We start from the raw sequence: 12,419 nt of genomic DNA on the forward strand, positions 1-12,419 counted from the left end.
AGATAGAGTGGTCACAAGACAACTGTCACCATCAGCTTATGAAATGCCAGAAAACAATTTGAGGTACTGTGGTGAAACTGGGAATCCACAGTAGCTGTGAAGGACAGCTATGCATAAAGCAGCTTGTTGTACCTCTGTGCAGTAACAGATTTTCAGTCATGGCTTGCTTGTTTGTGTGAACTGTCAAAAGTTCCCATGTACCTTCCTAATGTTGTGGCTGTGTTGTCCAAGTTCACATGAGTTCTCCTCGAAAGAGACTAGCACAACCTGAATCCCACTATCTCAGTTTGTAGCTTATGTCACACCAGTATCAATGGGGAGATCCTGTGTAGATTTAAGAATGAAACTGTTCCAAAAAGAGTTTTCTGAACAAGCATTATAATGCAGCATTTTTAATTAAGAACATTTCAAGTTGGAGCATGTGAGTTACTATGATGTAATCCACCTTCCCGTCCATGGAACCCTCCACATATGGTGGGGCTACAACTTCCAGAATTCTGAAAGGGAAAGTCCATTCTGCTATTTCATTAAAACCTCATGCTCTTCCAAGTGTAGATCAGGTACCAAGTGAATAAACACTGGGCAAATGTGGTCAGGGCCCTGCTGTCCTATCTTGGATCGAAGAACCATGCTGAGATGGTTGGTTAAGTCTTTAGTGTTTATTGTTCTACTCGACTAGACAGAAAATGCTGCTAAACTGAAGGCCAAGGGGAAACTCTCATAGATGAAACCCATAAATCTAGGGTGGGTCTGCTCTTAGCGTCTTTGAAGGAAGATTCAAAGCTTCTAAACTACGCATGCGTTTTTCCCCCTGGATAGCGGCCCCCTCCTGTTCACCATCAGTACTCATGACACCTGCTACCTATATAACAATATAATAAAATGTTTCATTCTCTCTCTCTCTCTCTCTCTCTCTCTCTCACACACACACACACACACACACCAAACGAGAGGCTTTATGCAGATGGGAAACAGGCTTTTTGCCTGTTAAATGACTGCAAGCAGAGAAGGACATTCTAGAAAGAGGAAGGAAGCATCTGACAACTTTTAATGAGTGATAATTAACAAGGGGAGTGAGGTCCACAATCAGATGACTCAGAAAAATCCATTATCTGGCCAAGTTTCCTTTAAACTACATGTATCAAAAATGTAACTTCCTTTTGGTTTGAGAATAAGCAGTAGATCACAAGCAAGGAGCAAATTAAAAAGGGAAGGAAGTTTAACTGAACACTAATTAAAACATGTTTGGAAACTAGAAGTAATTTTCTAGAGGCTGCATGAAACTGAAGCCCCTTCCATGTACAAGGAAGTGCCAGGCTTAGATCAGTGCATCTTTCTATGCCCCATACAGTGCTGTGATGGGGCTTATGGAAGCCTTAGAAAGCTAAGATGGTCATAATTTTGTGATTAATCAGCTCTGCTTCTGCCCCAGAGAAAGACAGTTTCTCTTTTCTCAGTGCTTCCTCTAGAGCTGAAGGATTTGTGGTTTCCCACTGGGGAGAATTCCCATTTCATCTTGTCTCCCAGCTCCTGGGATTTTCCCTATCCCTCCAATGGCCAAGGACCTGTGGTGCTCCTGGGCTTCTCGCTGCCCCTGTCCCCAATAGTTTCTGGCCTCTCTGCAAAGTCATAAAAGTTGGATGGATTTTTCTGTGCCAGGTTCGTGATCTGTTCTTATTCTCAAAGAAAAAATAATTGGTATTTTCATTTTGAAAACTCATTCTTTAAGTAGCTCAAGGGAAAGTTATGGCTGCAATAATGCTTCAAGCAATTGCGTCAATGGTGTTTGTTTTTTTGTTTTTGGTTCTGGCAATTTCAATAGACAGGAGTATTTATAAAACAGTATTTTGAATGAGCAAACCATGCTGCAGGTTACCTCTCTTTTCCTACCCAAAGGACTGTGCCCTATGGCATTACCCTGTAGACTCAGTGCAAGAACATCACCTTTATTTTAGAATCCCAGCTCCGCATGACATTTTCTTCAAGCATTATGAATCTTGTATTTTATCATTCCTTTGTTTCGGCCACACTAGTTCTGAAAACAGGTATGAATGTGGAAACAGTGCTTAGTAGTTGTTCAAGGTGGCTGATTGAAGAACCATATGACAATTAAAAACAATACCTTATAAATCAAGTAACAAATAAAGCAGCAGCAGCAAAACCAAAATAGCAGCAACTAAAGTTTTCTGAAACAAGAATTCACCTACCAATTAATAACTGGCATTGTATTTTATGGGCCACGAACAAGAAGGCTTAACTTTCACAGTATCATATGGAACAGTGTTTCTCAACCTTAGCCATTGTAAGACATGTGGACTTCAACTACCAGAATTCCCCAGCATGCATGCTGGCTGGAGAATTCTGGGAGTTGAAGTCCACACATCTTACAATGGCTTAGGTTGAGAAACACTGATATAGAGTGTCATTGCTCAGAGTTATGACAGGATGGCATTACAACATTCAGCAGTGGAAAGCACTTCCACAGTTTTCTCTAGTTGCCTGAAGCTTCCCAAAGATTCTGCAAAACCTCTTTACCCACATCCCAGAGGGATCATGCAGGAGCCCTGCCAGTTGCTGCATGGGTTTTCATATCACAGTGCTCCATTCCAAGTTTAGCAAATGTCTTACCAGTTTCCAGATTTGGAGTTCTACTTTTTGTTCTACTTCGCTTCCCTGCTTCTTTTGTACTCTCTTATGAGAGGTCTTCCACAAGCCAGTTTCCCCTAATTCTGGGTGGTATGTAAAGGGCTTTAAATATTTTTAACGTAGCAGTGTGGAAAAGGGAGATAATTTGGCAGTATATACACATTTTCTTTGAACTTGTCCAGAAGTTCTGGGGGCAAGCGGGGAAGGGCTCAGAAGGAAAGAGCCAGCAAGTTTAAGAGGATTACTGAAGAGGCTGCTCTAATTGTCTCAGCCCCTGCAGTCTGAGATGAGCCCCTCGGAGTATCTATTGATAATACTGTCTCTGTATGTAGTATGGTTTCATGCTCAATTTCTGACCAAAGATAAAGAATAGTCCAGTGTTACAGGAGGAGGGTGCCCATGTGCGTTGTAAACTGGGTACATGTGCAAAGGTAACAATGCACACTGCACAGGGATAAGGAATACAGTAGTCCTCAGTGAACAGTGTTTAACTGGGACCGGAATTTCCATCGCTAAGCAATGCTGTCATAAAGCACAATGTCATGTGACTGCACCACTTAGTGACAGCAATTCCAGAAGTCTCCAGTTACTGTCAGTAAGCAAAGACCATGCAGGTTATTAAGCAAAGAGCTCACGTGATCATGACCTCCAACTTCCTGCCAGCTTCCCCATTGACTTCACTTGTGAGAAGCCAGCAGGGAACGTCACAAATTGTGATCATGTGACCACAGGACTCTGCAACAGTCAGAAATCCAGGCTGGTTGCTGAGCACGTAGATCGCGAACATGTGACTGCAGGGGTGCTGCACTGGCTGGAACTTTTAGGACCAGTCATAACTACCACTAATTCAGTGCTGTCACAAATTCAAGTAGTCACTGAATGAGTGGTTGTTAAACGAGGACCACCTGTAGTGAGCTTGTTAAGAAACAGACTATTATAAAATGTAATAGAGGTGTGTCAGTGTAGGCAGAGCACCACAGGTTGACTTTCCCCACTACTCACATGCCCCTGTCTTCTGCAGATCTTAATAAATCTCGCCATCAAATGTACTGCAATTTACAAATGTCTGTAATTTTTTCCTATGAAGTTCTTCAGGGAAGATGGTTTGTTCTTTATGAAATGATCTTCCTCAGTGACCAGGGGCCAAAGGCAGCCTTCTAAAAGCAATCAGGTCCATTAGGGTTCAGTGTTCTTCAAGCATGAATTAACGCAATGGCGACCTAGTGCTTATGGACACATTAACATTTCAACAGTGCAGTTGAGATGGAAAGTGCAATTACCTTCAATTATTAAGTCTCCAGGAAGAAGAGAAATGCCAGAAAGTGCTTATTCTGTGTTCACACTGCAGTCCTATACTCGGTATGCAGACTATAGACACCAACAGTCATCTTCAGTGTGCTCTCTTGTAATACTCTCTTGTAATATTTAGCTTTATTGACTTCAGGGTGCTCCAAACAATCAACTGTCCTAAGTGATATGGCAAAAGAAAATCTCATCTGTTTCCAATTTTAGATGAAGGTTCACATATAGATAAGGATTAGGATTCATGAGAGAGAGAGAGAGATTGGATTATTTATAGTGATTTGAGCTTGCAATTTTAACTATTTGCTGTATTTACACTTAGGGCTTTCTAGGTACATGATCAGTTTTAAATGGAATAGTGGATAGCACCAAAAATCACAAAAGTATTCAATGTCATGCAGACAAGAGGGTAGAGGAACACAGCAGAGGGTGGAAGGGAGTAGAAGAAAGAGCAGGCAAAGGAGCAGAAGGAAGTAGAGGAATGAAGAAGAAATGAAAGCATATTATCAGAGTTGGAAGATATCCCACTGCCCACCTCCCTCCCTCCATAATAAAGAGGTGGGCTGCAGTTATCCCTCTATCTTGCTTACTTTTGATGAATTTTGATGAATTTATTTATTTATTTATATTTCACATTTCTATCACCGCCCATCTCTCCCGAAAAGGGGACTCTTTTCCTAAATATCTTTTGATGAATATCTTTTGATGAATATCTTGCTGAAAGCTACTGTTTTAACTTAGACCTTTGCACATAGGATTCCAATAATAATTTGTGACTTCTGTATGTTGCTTGTAGGAATGTTGTTAATGTTGGTTAAAAGGTGAAAGAGAGCCATATTAATAACAAATATCGATTTCAGCCAATACACATTTTATATTCGGATTACAGAATAATACAGATGCCAATAAAATATTAAGTCATAAGTGAAAATGCTAAGTGTAACAATGCCTACATCCAAGACATGTCTTGATAGTCACCTGGTTTGGAAGAGAATTTGAAATGATTCTATTTGTCTTGTGTTTTTCATGAGACTCCTCCCCACCCCCCAGATTTTGTACTGCTGGCAGCAGGGAGGTACTCAAATAGCAGTATCAACATTTTGCTGAGGCTTGGAAGCATCTGTTTCTTTTTCTGTCTCCTTCTATTTTCTTAGGGAATTACATTTAGGTCAACCAAATACAGTCTTGCTTGTAGATGTAATATCACATTTGTTCTATTAGTCATGGCTATGAAGTCTCCTTATCCAGCAGGGGAACGTAAACCTGGCTTGGGATTATTCTGGCAGAAACGGAGCCATATCATACAGGACCTGATGACAAAGCATCTTGTTTGTCCTTCTGTGTAAACACCATGTTTGAAGTAGAACCAGTCAGGTGACTAACTGGAATTAAGAATAATTTAACTTGTATGATAAATCAGGTGCATGTATACATGTACACACACATGCATGTATTCTTACAGGCTGTCTCTACTGAATCAATTCTGGGTGATCTGCATACAATGGGAGAGGCATCTGATTAATTTTCCCACCTAAATTAAACGGGTGAAATAAGGAAAGCCCGGGTAACTGGGAGCACACTTTAGTGTGAATCGATGATATGTCAAATTCAGTGATGCTGCTAAAAAAAACTCCTTAAGCCTGGGTGTTAGTTCTCTGACCTTTAGTTCTGTATGTATTTTGCACTGGGCTAGGTTGCTTTCAGGATTTCATTTCCTGCATGGCCAGAAAGGAAGAGCAGGCATGGAAGCATCCTGCCCCTGGGAACACACTCATCTGTTCAATGGGTTATTTCGATTTACAAAATTCTCTCATCAGCAAACTCCTCCCTGCTCATGGCCAATTGAAGCAGTGGCAGTTGAATTGCTTTGTGTGCTGCCACAAGCATAACTGACAAACAACAGCTCCTGTCCAACAGTCAAGCAAACTGAAAACAACCACCAGAGCTTCCTGCTAGGTGAGCTCTGGCCCTGAGGATCACTCAGTTGAAGTTCTGCTGGGCGAAGGCAGGAGAAGGAGAGAAAGGAACATTTAGTTAGGCCCTACTCTAACTTTGTAAACCAACAACAACAATCATCATCATAATATAGATTATGAGAGAAGTAGCAAACGAATAATTACTCCTCTACATGTCTCTTCAGAATTATGTTCTACTGAGTTCAGTAATCTTACTCCAGGTAGGTAGGCATAGGATTATAGGATTAATCTCAGAGTGGTTAAGGTGTTGGACTTCAAAGACTCAGATTCAAGCCCAACCAAAGCACAGAAACTCACTGGATGACTTTGAGACAATTACTCAGCTCTCTTCATCATGTCCCCCTAACCATGGCATAAACATCTCCAGTAACTTGGGCGGGGGGGGGTGACATACCCTCATAATGTTGACTTTGTCCTATCCCCAACCCATAGCTGAGGTAGCTTGATGTTGTCCTTAGCTATTCCAGTTGTAAAGTAGCATTTTCCCTCTTCTCCTGATATAATATTGGCTGTGTATATAATCTGGCATGCTTCACCAGTGATGCGGTTGCTAACATGTTCAGGGGTTGGGATCTGCCAAACTCTTATTAATCACTTTAGCACAGTTTATTTCCTCCCTTCACAAGGATTTGTCCTCCATGGCCATTTTGGCTTAGGGTGTAGGAGAGACCAGGCATTTGGCCTCCACAGAAGCATCTACTCCAGAAACCAGGCATCTGCCCCTTGTCAGTCTTATGTGGGATCCTTATAAATGCAAGTTTAGTGCTCTTTTGAAAGAGTATTGAAAAAACTGGACTAGTGCTCTTGAGTGTGCCAATCCTGTGCTGCCCAGAAGGGCAATTTACACTGGGAATGAGATTCTGCCAGCTATGTATTGTTATTTCTTTCCTCTTTGGATGTATTACAGGTTCTTTCCTGCTTCTGCCAACATCTGGTTTTGTATGGCCATACTTTTTACTGTTTTAATTCTTTGGTGGGATGAGGCAGTGCCTTTCTGTGTATTCCATTCTGGCTTTGGCACCACAAGGTGTTGCTAGTTACAATGTCAGAACTGGATTCCTTGATTACCTGCTGCCAGGACTGCCATTCCCTGGCAGCACTAGTTGAGGATGGAGCTTGCTCCTCATCATTCCTTCTGCTTCACTCTATATCCATCCTCCATGCTTGTGATGTGTTAGCTGGGCCATTTCTGAACATATGTTTAGTGTAGGCTGACCATATTTCCTTGAGACAAAAACAGGACATTGGGAGGGCAAAATGGGACGGGGTTAAACTTATGTAACGTTATGTAATATTCCGTGTTCATGAAAAAGTAAGATGATAAAAAATGTTTTGAAGAGTTTTAAAGATCCATTTGCTGGTCCTTGCTGGGAAGGTGCAGGAGGGGGAGGTGCATTAGTGGTTGGGTCTGGAGAGGCTTGTGCAGGGGTGGTGTTGGGCAGAGAGGTTGCAGGAGGACTAAGGGTGGCGGTGAGCTGGGACAGAAGGACAGGAACGGAGGAGTCTAGTGAATGGATGTCCCTGACAACCTATTCCTTTCTGGCGCACCCTTTTATTTTATTTTCTTCCTGCCATTTTGGCCTGAGAGCCAATTGGCTTCTTTTCCGCTGGGTGCGCTTTTCCGACCGTCTTCCACCACACTGATTGGCGGCAGCAACTCTTCCTCTTGCTCACTGCCAATCAGCTGTTCCTGCGGTTCCCGATCTAGGTTTCCCGCCGGATTGAGAACTGCTGCCAGTGGGTAAGTCAGCCTCCTTTTCAATTTCAGTTTCAATTTTTTCCCACTTTTTCCAATAATGGCTCCAACATTTAAAAAAAACAGGACAAAATTGACATTTATATTAAAACGACAGGACAGTCGGGAAATGTGAAAAAAATGGGACTGTCCCATTCAAATTGGTACGTATGGTCAGCCTAGTTTAGTGCTCTTTCAGAAGCTTGCTAGACCAGTCTTCAGAAATAGCCCAAAGGACAGATGACAGGTGTGAAGAAGTGGTTGTGTTAACAGCAGCATCAAGAGCACTGTCTTTCACTTTTCCTTGTGCACTCCTCCACCCCTGCAACTTGTTAGTTGGACAACTTAACGGGGGACAAAGCGCATCACTCTAAGCAACCCCTACACTCTGCCAAGGGTACCCCACTCACAGGAGGCAGAGTAATCGTAGTTTTCCTGATAGCAGATGGGAAGGGAAATGAAGCCAGGAGAACCCCTTTCCTTAACTTGCCCTATCATAGGTGGGTCAGGAGAGCACCCTTTGCCAGTCTTCTTAGCAATGGGGGCAGTACAACTTTTCTGCAGGCTCAAGGACTGATAAGTAGCATTTTAATGTGGACATCTGGAAATGCTGTCACAGACCAACCAACCTGAAGGCATTTTTGTGGGGATAAAATGACAGGGGATTCCCTTTAACTTTAAGCTGCTTTTGCTCCTGGAGAAAGGGAGGATGGAACTATAACAAATAAGGAAAGAAATAGGAAAGAAATGTGTAAGATATAGCAGTTGGCATTAGCATGCAGCTACTGCTCAGAAGCAGCATGCACATATGCAAGCATATGGTCAGAGATTTCTGTAAGAAATGTGACTGGGAGTCTATATTGATATTAACAGGAAAGACTATGTATTTACATATATGTGATATTATACAAGCTCTTTGGTCCATCTTGTGCTGCTTTTTAAACTTCTGAATCATAATGCAAAGATCCTGTGGCTGTTTGGAGAAACGTTGGTGCAAAGTGGGGAGTGATCATCCCTCAGGGGACTGCTGCAGCTGTTTCTATGTTCAGGAGAGCTGAGGAAAGTGCAGTAGTCCTGACCCCTGGAAATATCTGTGGTTGTCAATGATTAACAGATATGACATGTAATTGCTGTATAAACAAGCATAGCATAATATTAAAATAAGATACAAGTAGGGCTTCATTTCCTCGCATCCCAAGCATAATCTAAACAGAGATATATGTGCATTAGAGGTAAATAGATGAAGTATTTTTCCACATGTGACATTTATGTTGACCTGGCATTGGCATTGTACCCCTGCATTCCCCACAACATCCTCCTCCTTGGACAGCATAGCAGATTTTGTTTTGGCTTGGCTGCAGCACAGCTCAGGTAGCAAAACTTCCATTCTGTGATTTGAAATGCTGGAGCTCCACAGGGCTCAGGAGGATCAGTTTCCCATTTACTTAAGGCTACCAGATCTGGACTGCAAAAATCTAAATTACCACAAGATGGCAGCAAAGAGTTAGATTTGTTGGTTTCTCTTGGCTGTCATATCTTGGCTAACTGGATTTTTGCAACCTTGATCTGGTAGCCCTAATGTATGGAACTCTTGCTTCATCCCATCTGTTCTTTGAGCTCTCCAGGAGCTTTTATAGGCAACCTAATTAGCAAACCCAGTCTTTACTAGGTCTGTGCAGTGGCTGGCTTCAAAGGGGTAAGGCTGCCCAGAGTCGTTGTGCATGAGATGGGCGGCAGAGAAATTTAATTAAAAAATAAAATAAAATAAAATAAAATAAAATAAAATAAAACAAATAAAGGTGTATTCAAACATCCATGGCTTTGTGTGTGGTACCTGGCCACACCTCCTTAAATTAAACATGTCTTTTTTTGTGCTGCTGCCATGAAGTGAGTCAGGAAAAGGTGCAAACAAATCTCCTTTTTCATTCTGAATCCAGATCTCTGCACAGCCCCAATCTTTATCCTTCTACAGCAGTCCATTTCTAGTTTCACCATCCCTGTAAAAACTGCCTGGCTTGATTTTCTCTGCTTATATAAGTAGTGTGCCCCAAATTCTTGCTTCACCTTGTTTATAAGCCTCTGAGCTCATTAATCTCCTATCCACCCATCTACTTACATAAAGCCTCTACAATGTAATGCACAACCATGATTCTTTCTGTTGGAAATGTGAATTGTTTTCAGTGAAGGAAGAATTATGTCTTGAACACCAGGCACCTTTCTTCCTATATCAACAGCCCTGGTTGGTTGGTTGGTTGGTTGGTTGGTTGGTTGGTTGGTTGGTTGGTTGGTTGGTTGGTTGGTTGGTTGGTTCATTCATTCATTCATTCATTCATTCATTCATTCATTCAGCTAGCTAGGAAACAGACCATGTGCATGTCCTGGTCGAGGAACTAACAATTTATTTTCCCCCGTTCCTTGTATTTTTTGGGGAAGGAAATTTTTGTTATTCTAGAACATGCCATAACCCAGGAGGTGAAATGGTCACTCAGTGGTGATTTTTTTCCATTCTTCATTTGGTCCTCTGGAGAGAGTACTAACTGATTCATGATAATCCCTACCTGTTGTCACATTCTCAGTTCAGCAAGAGTGAAGACGACTGACTTCAAGACACCTTGGAGGTCCTTGGGAAAAAGGAAACAATGCCACAGGGGTGTGCCTCAAGGTACCTGATGTGCTACATTTTTCATACATCAGAAGGACACTAAGTTGGGGGAAGTAGGTGTCAATTTCCAACTCTTTTGTATTCATAGAGCTTATGTTTTATTATGGCATGGGTTTTTTGGGGGTTTTGGGGGGGGAAATTTGGTGGCAGTGAATACTCAGTTATGAAAGGTGTGCATTAAGAATAGTGGTGAGATCTCTCATTTCATGAGTGTGGCAATAGCAGTGTGAAAATTTCTTCCCTTTCTTAATTTCCACAACATATTTAGCAGTGATGGTAGGAACTGCTTCCCCATTCCCATCTATGACAGCTGGTTTTGATCTTGATTAATTGAGTAGCAGCTACCAATACAATGAACAGACGCTGGCACAAAGCAGTAGGTTTCCAGCCCTCTCCACTATAAAAGTGAGAGCTTGAATGATAGTTTAGCCACCATATATATTTGAAAGTAGATTGCTTGCTGGAATGTTTGTTTAACCTTCCTTCACATAAATATTAACTAGATTTCTGAGAGACAGGTTGTTTGGATTAACTATTCCCTGTTTAGATGGATAGGAGGAAATTCTGACACCATTTTTCCGCAAAAAGCCTATCTAAGAAATAGTTCATTCATGCTGAGAACTATTAGTTCTGGGTAAGGAAATCCTGTTATTCAATTTTTCTATGACATGAGATATCATCATCCAATAATAATAAAACCCTTTTTACTCCCTCCCTTAGAATATACCAGAGTTACTCAACCAGGGTTCCGTGGCACCCTAGGGTTCCACGAGAGGTCACTAGGGGTTCCCTGGAAGATCACAATTTATTTAAAAAAATATTTCAAATTCAGGCAACTTCACATTAAAGAGGTCAGTTTCATTCTTTATTTTTAGTTTAAGAATACTGTTAATGCATATATATAGGCCTACCCATGAAATGAATATAATAATTTTGTAACTTCTGGCCTATATTTGAGCCTGAATGTGCAGGGGTTCCCCAAGGCCTGAAAAATATTTCAAGGGTTCCTCCAGGGTCAAAAGGTTGCAAAAGGCTGGTATATACTTAACCTGAGTGCACATCAAAAGTGACAAACTAATTGATAGAAAAATGCTGCATCAAGACCAGCACATCTAATTGTGGTTGTTTTGATACCCACTTTAGAACATAATTTTATTAGATTAGCCTCAGGTGGCTCTGGTTTAGTGGATTTCAGCTTTTTAAATCCTAAGTATCTTTTTTTTTTCTCATACAGGCCCATCTGTCAGCAGGTCTTGGCTATACATCTCCCCAACATTGCACACTAGCCTGTGGTGTGCAGAACTACCATCTTCCAGGGTTGCCACTGGACTATGAACATCCAGCCATTGTTCATTATCATGGCTATGTTGGTTTTACTCCCAGGAAGGCACTCTCTGAGGAAGAATGTTATTAGGCTGGCTGGTTTATTATCAATTATTTTAAAAGAAGGCAGGATAGATTTTTGTTGTTGTTGTTTATTCGTTTAGTCACTTCCGACTCTTCGTGACTTCATGGACCAGCCCATGCCAGAGCTTCCTGTCGGTCGTCAACACTCCCAGCTCCCCCAGGGACAAGTCCGTCACCTCTAGAATATCATCCATCCACCTTGCCCTTGGTCGGCCCCTCTTCCTTTTGCCTTCCACTCTCCCTAGCATCAACATCTTCTCCAGGCTGTCCTGTCTTCTCATTATGTGGCCAAAGTATTTCAGTTTTGCCTTTAATATCATTCCCTCAAGTGAGCAGTCTGGCTTTATTTCCTGGAGGAGCAGGATAGATTGGTTCCATTTAAAGTAGAATAAATTGAGAGGGAAAACTTTGCAGCAGAAATAGGCTGCCTGTTCCAGCACAGTGGATCTTTTGACAGAACAGCCCATACCTTTCCCCAGGTCCTGCTCTATTGGTTGCTCTTGCTTTTAATGAGGTCAGATCCACCAAAGTACAGGTTACTCAAAAATGGCACTGAAGACTTTTGAGTTAACATGAGTTAACATAGTTAATAACTACCAGTATTACCTTCAGTGCCAGTGTACCAAAATCAGATCATTCTTATCCAAAATTTGCTTCCTGCTCACTTTTCAGATAACTGTCCAACTTATCT

Source organism: Candoia aspera, chromosome 1 (assembly GCF_035149785.1).
Source record: "Candoia aspera isolate rCanAsp1 chromosome 1, rCanAsp1.hap2, whole genome shotgun sequence".
Classification (NCBI taxonomy): Eukaryota; Metazoa; Chordata; class Lepidosauria; order Squamata; family Boidae; genus Candoia; species Candoia aspera.